The 7,169-nt window shown below is 36.6% G+C and overlaps 1 long non-coding RNA gene across 8 annotated transcripts; it reads right to left on the minus strand.

Annotated features, from left to right (window-relative positions):
* Positions 1–382: 382 nt before the first annotated feature.
* On the minus strand, positions 383–3,397 carry LOC110917142. 8 transcript variants are annotated; one of them, XR_004890534.1, is made up of 6 exons: positions 3,098–3,396; positions 2,901–3,006; positions 2,405–2,733; positions 1,318–1,704; positions 993–1,096; positions 383–708 (listed from the first exon to the last, which is right to left on the minus strand). It is a non-coding gene; the product is annotated as an uncharacterized LOC110917142 (long non-coding RNA). The 8 variants fall into 8 exon arrangements; XR_004890529.1 differs by having other exon boundaries at positions 1,309–1,704; positions 3,098–3,395; XR_002580381.2 differs by having other exon boundaries at positions 1,449–1,704; positions 3,098–3,393.
* Between the last annotated feature and the right edge of the window lie 3,772 nt (positions 3,398–7,169).

The raw sequence follows: 7,169 nt of genomic DNA on the forward strand, positions 1-7,169 counted from the left end.
AATACAAGCATTCCACCACTTGATCTCAAGTTAATTTGAAGTTATTATGTTAAGCATTCATCAGTATTTGGTATAATTTAATGCTATTAAATATTCATCCGTATTTTATTTGAAATTTAATACCATTTTACATAATAAAAGTATTTAACTCTAGGAGTTTATTTTTGTTAATCTATTTCCTAAAATTATTTAATTCAATGTGAGGATTTTCTTTTTCTAGTTATTTAATTCAAATTTAACATAATAATAATACCATGTAATTCTATAATAACTAGATTTAACCCCCGCGCGCGATGCGCTGCGAATCTACCACGACCCTCATGTTTCGTTTTTGCGCTCACCTCTTTAACATGACAATCTTATATTTTTCTATTTGTCAAATAAAAAAGCACCCTTGTACATGACGCGAATATCAAAGCATTTCGTAACAGATACTAAAAACAAAAAACGGAAAAAAAAACAAACAAAAAGGAGCAAAAACGACTCAATAAGACCTTCTAAGATACTTCTAATGTCCACAATCAAAACATTCCAGCTAATTCTTGTATTTAATTCGTCAACTTCAACATCTTAGTAGCCCAACTATATACTGAAGCTGAACTTGCTCCCATCAAATGGTTGAAGAACTATCCACTTGAAACTCAGTTGGGCGCTTTTTTTTGCGGTGGCGACCCTCGTTTAATTGAGATATATACTCATAATAATCTCCTGAAATCACATGTTCAATAACTATATAATTAGGTAGGCAATAACTACTATTGCAAGTTGCAAATAAGTTAATTATGTTTCAGATTGATTGGTTAATTTGTTAGAAAACCAAGCATGCATGAAAATGGCCACTTTAAGATTTGATGCCACAGTAACATCATAGCGAAACAACCCGCTCTCCACGCGATCCTCCCACTTTAAACATAACATAACAATAAGATATAATTGTCTTAGCTTAAAGTGATATCAACCACAGATTAAAGTAGTAAGCTTTCAAACACTACCTCTCTAAGGAGCATCGATTCCAAGAAAGCAAAAGAAGGCTCTGTTTTGTAACTGAATTCATTCTCTACAGTTTTTTGGATAGCATATAAAGGTAGTTCCGCCCCTGAAGCATATCAAACCACATGTTAATTTACAGAATTTAAAGTAAAAAGTCAATATTTTAAAAACCGGACAAGTTTAACTACATCTCATATTCATCCGAATCCTACAATGAGAAGAAAAGACAAGAATCTGATTTTCAAAACACTCTTTAGTTTCAATACAACACAAAATTCTTAGAACCTGTTTAGCAATATGTATTTTTGCACAGCTAACCTATAGAACCTGTATAGCAAGTATAGCTGAATGTTGAACCACATCTGTCATACTTGAAGAATCGTGGAATCCACTTGATCGAAACTGACACTCAACCAAAAAAAAAAATTGTCGAGCTAAATAGTTATTTTGCTTCTTACAAATTTGTATATCTCAACGCACCGCCAGCCCAGGTCTTCCATTTACCGACAATTCAACTCATCGATGTCGTCGAGTTTTTTGCGTTAACAACACTCATAATATTAGCAAACCAATCAAAGTGGCTAATATCAAATGTGTGGGAGAGAGTGTAGCATACGCTGCCTCCCTGTCATCATCTCCCATACCACCATTCCGAAACTAAACACGTTGCTCATCCACGTCTCTGCTGACTGTTTTTAGATCACCCGCGATGATCTGTGCATAAACAGCTAATCAGTTATTAATGGGCACTACTCGTACCTACCTATATCTTGAATGATGGAAGTGGTTTAATAAAGCCAAAAGATATGCAAGATAATGATGGAATCATGTTCATCTAATCTAATCAGTAGAGAAAATAGCTTTGAGATCTATATGATTAAGCATACACATGTTTGGAATAATTTCATATATATCCGTAGAAACTTCCTAGATATCATACATATCCCTAAAAATTTCCTAAATACCATATATAGCCAAATCCAATTCTAAATATCATATATATTGCAGAAAAAACTGCAAAATAAAAAATAAAACCAAAAACCACAATAAAAAGTTGTTGAAAATCGCAATATATATCTACACCAAAAAGCTGAGTTAAAATGAGTAAATACGATATTTAGATTTTGGTTTGGATATATATGATATGATATTCGGAAAGCTTTTACGAATCTATATAAAATTCCCCAAACCATAACCATGGTTTTACGCCATATAGAAACATGAATTTTGGTTGCATTTTACTTCATGTCATTTGTCCTTAAGAGTTTAAAAACATATTGTAATTGTAAACATTTGTAAATGTGAACTTCGAGCAAAAAAAAAAAAAAAACGTGTGTATGGGTGAACTTTGAGCAAAAAAAAAAACGTGTGTATGTTAATCTATATGTGTTAGGACAATAAGTGATCGACTAACCTCGTGAGCAAGCCAACAGTAACCATCAGTTTCGTATTCCATAGCTTCACCGACAGTTTTGCAAGCGGCAACGATACCTGTATCCCCTAAACACACAGTCCCATTTTTATCAAACAGAATCCACTTTGTGTTAAGGTCTTTGTAAGCAACACCATGATCATTCATGAACTTCTTGATCCCTTCCGCCACATCAGTAGCAATTCGTATGATCTCTTTCATTTGAATCCTTTTGTTCTTCACCATAATACGATCGCAACCAATATGAATCATCAAATACTCTTATCACACACATAGAAGGTACATTTTGACTCTTCCAATCGAAACGTTGACTGAATTACAAAGCAAAAATGTATAGATTCAGTTAGGGTTCAAAGGAAAACACGTTGAAGTTTTTCATACAAACAGTATAACCAATAAGTAAACAAAAATCATGAAGATTTTTGAAATACATCACTAATCTGGCCTAAAAATTATACAATTGGATCATAAAAATTACCGAGACGATTCAATTGCTTCAACACCGTAATTCGTCTCGAGCTTGTTTGCCAGAAAACAACTCTAGTGCCTGCACCACAATGTCGATGCCAATCCTCTGAGTAACCCTAAGCAAAACTCTTTCAAATTAGCAAAAACAACATAAGTTAGCCAACATAAAACACATGAGCAGCGGATGAAAGCTTTCGCCAAACTTACCTTACCTCGTCTTAAATCAACTTCTGTCATCTCTGTAGGTCGAATCCACTTCTGCCGGTCTGATTTCGTAGCCACTCGATGTTGTTGGATTCGCCTTCAGGTAAAACCATTTCCGTCATCGTCAGCGCCAATCACCACCGTAACCAACAACGAAGGAAAACTGAGGAAGAGATATAAGTTATCAGATGAGATTGTTGAGAGAGAATAGAAAGGGTTTGGGCCTTGGGGGAAGGGATCAGAGTGAAGAGAGGGATGAGCATATGAGATACGGTGGTGTTGGACACGTGTGTAAGGCACGGAACGTGGCAAATTGAGGGAGACTTCGTGCCTTTTAGCTGCTTCAGAAGTTTGTACACCTATGTACAACAAACATTTACACCGAACACGGATTATGCCACATGTACAACCACCTCAAGCCTAAACTTGTTGCTAATTCATAATAGTTAATATCATGTAATTTTAGAAGTTTATTTTTATTAATATATTTTCTTTTATTATTTAACTCATCATGAAGATTTTCTTTTTTTTAATTATTTAATTCAAATTTAATATAATAATATCATTTGATTTTTTAAGTTAAAATCAATAAAAACCAACAAATTAAATATGTGTCAATATCCTTTTAGCAGAATTACGACTTTATTTTGTTTATGTTTTCTCTTTCGAATGCTATAACGATAATAGTACCAGTACGACTAATAAAAAAAACCTAACTCCCACTATTTGTTTAGATAAAAACCTATAACTAAGTTTAAAAACATATTTTTTATTTAGACCTACTCTCTCATTGACATTTAAATTATCCATTAAACACTTAAATCATCTTTTAACTAAACCCATTTACCATTTACCCATTACCCCATTTAAATTATAATTTTATAGTCAATAAAATAACAAGGGTAAATTACTTTTTGAGTCCATGTGTTTTACACTTAAGTCCAAAATCAAAAATTTTAACGCCCTGAGTTCCTATAGCCACTTTTCTTAAACGTTTGAGTCCAAATTTCTAACACCATCTGCGAAGTCTGTTAACTAATGAGTTGGATGCATTGGATCATAAAAAGAATCATTTTCTAGATATTAAATTTAAAAATGTTGTTAATTATCCATATAATGAATAACATGTTACCTCTGCGCGCGAATAGAGCATGGTAGGAACATTTGATCGGACACTTTCTCGAACGTCATGAAAGCGTCGTGGTGCCATTTGTGACACCCCGCGAAAACCTTGTAATGCACTAGCTGCTAGTGGCTCGAAAGTGTAGGTCCGGCTAGGGGAGGATCTAGTCGCCTAATCCTTGTGTACAAACCAACCCGGTTGTGCGGAATCCAGCCGAGATTGCAAACCGAGATCGAGATCAGGAAACACGAGATACAAGAAACATATACCGTTTAACAATCGTATATTGAAACCGATAGAGTTTTGTTACCGAAATATATCATAAGAAATACAACTAAACTCTCGGTTCTCTCTGGTTCTCACACTTGTGTCTCTCTCTTGTTCTCACACACTGGTCTCTTATGTTTTGTGTCTTCAGTCTTGTTTATTCTGGACCAACATCGACGAAATAGAACAGGACTCGACGAAATGAGATGATCACCGACGAAACAGAAGGGCAGACGACGAAACTGGATCAAGGTCGATGAAACAGACATGTTTCGTCGACATCAGCTGTGTTTCGTTGACTTGGGCTTTGGCCCAAACAGTTGAGGCCTAAGCTGTTTGTTTCGTCTACTTGGTTTCAGCCCAGATCTTGTAATCCGGCCTAGTGCTCGATGACTTGTGATTCGGTTCTCAACTTCGTGTATCGAACTTTGGAACGTACGACGGAGGAATGTCGTGACGTTGGACTTGAGCCGAACCTAAGCCGAACCGAACTGAGTCGCGTCCACATATCGTGTACCAACAGAAAGTTCTTGAAACTTGGGGATAATGTGGCACTTCGGGTTTTCCCGCACAAGTTTATTGTACGATACAATTACGTGAAATTATTAATTAAAATTTAGAATTATAATTTTTGTGTATTATGTGTGTTTTGGTGGAAACATGTAAATACACCTATTTAAATCATTATGTACAAAGTGAATGGAGGTGAGCCGAATCCCCTCGGTTTCGACTCCAGACTCCGGGTTTCGAGTCCGGGTTTCCATTGGCTCCGACTCCCCTTATTGTCGGCTAATGGATCATGTATTCATGACCTGGCCCAACGTAGTAGGCCCCGTGCTTGGCTTTTGGTCTTGTTATTTTGTCTTTGGGGTGAAGCTTGTGTAGGTCCCTCGTGGAGGATGAGGTTTAACCTTAACCTTGTTATAGTAACACACGAGCGAGTGCGGAATCCAAGCTAGAATGCAAACCGAGTTGTGACAAGCATAAACACAAAACACACAAGATTCACCGATTAACACCACTTGTATTAATGCGAAGGAAGGTTCCAGTTACAAGCACAATGTTTACAAATCTGTTTTGTAAACTCTCTCTAAGTGTGTGTGTTCTTGACAGAAAACTCTCTCTAACTCTCGAGTCTATCTTTCTGTCTGTGTGTGTGTGTCTCTGTCTAAATGAAATGAACACACTGCATGGGTATTTATACCCATACACAGCAGGTCTGTCCGAAGGATCCGATAGATGTCTCGAAGGACCATCTATCGATGTTGAACCTGTCGAAGGATCAGGAATACTGATCGAAAGATCATCTTTCGATCAGACTTCCATCGAAGGGTTCACAGTGACCTCGAAGGGTGATCTATCGAGGTCTATCCATCGAAGGTTCAAGTTCCGAGCTCATCGAAGGATCTAAACTATCCTTCGATGAGACATCCTTCGAACTAGACATGTTACATTCATAAACTAACTGTTTGGCCAAGTCAAACCAGGAGGATGGTTGACTTGGTCAAACTTATATGACAAACAGGAACATCGTTTTACATCGTGATCGAATACAGACAAAGTACAGACACAAGTGCTTCAACAAACTCCCCCTTGGCTGTAGCTTTGTCTCAATCTTGTCTCGATCTTGATCATCTTTGATCTTCGTGTCTTCAAGACTCTGATGTCCTTTTAAGTCTTCGATGTCGGAGGATCTTCAAAGTCTTCACGCCTTGAAAGCAGAGAGTGTATCAACAAACTACCCGTATCATGTAGGAAGTGTGTTGACAAACTCCCCCTTAACATAAGCTCCCCCTTGAGTTATGCTCGTGAGACACTTGATCTTTATGAAGTGAGATCCTTGTGGTGTTGATGATGGCCAGCGGCAACTCGATCATCTTCATCTTTTGAGCGCCTTCACGTCGTGTCTTCATTCCAAAGCTTGTCATTGACCATGTTCTCCTAGCCTTTAGAATCTGCACATGCAAGAACTCTAAACGCGTAATGAGAACAACTGCTTGGAATAGTTAGTATAAACAAATGACACACGAATGACCATGTCACAATCAAACACCGTCCGACAGTTTGAAAGTTTTAATAAAGTTGTCAATTTTAGTCTTTAACTTTCAAAACATGCAAATTTCGACCGTTTATGAAGATTTAGTCAATTTGGTTTTCGTTCAGGTTTCAGGTAACGAAGACTCGAGCTCCAACATCGTACGATCGAAAATAAAGTAGAAAGAAAATCTTTTTGGCTTTTATAAAGTTTATATTAAAACTGATTTTAGGTGAGTTTTAATATTTCGAAAGACAACAATTTTAATGTCCTTTGAGTGTTATCAAACGACATCACCGCTAATGTCGTGCTGATATGCACCAAATGACGAAACTGTTTAAAAATAAAACAATAAAAAGTTAAGCAGTAAATAAATATATACAGACAATCTTTTTGCGAGTTTCGAGGGTAAGAGAATCATATCAGTGTACGGTCATGCCAAAACACTCTTGTTGTTCAGTTAGTTAACATTAAAATAAGCATCCTATAACAATTATCGGTATTGTTGTCCACTTAAGCTCAACTTATCAGATGTAATCATGGCGAGGGGATACGTTAATGTATGATTTATACTTACCGACCGGTGTTCATCCACATCACGACACATTCCCGTATCAAGGTATGCACGAGAATTCATCTTACCGGTGAGT

The sequence above is a fragment of the Helianthus annuus genome, chromosome 4, assembly GCF_002127325.2.
Source record: "Helianthus annuus cultivar XRQ/B chromosome 4, HanXRQr2.0-SUNRISE, whole genome shotgun sequence".
NCBI classification, from domain to species: Eukaryota; Viridiplantae; Streptophyta; class Magnoliopsida; order Asterales; family Asteraceae; genus Helianthus; species Helianthus annuus.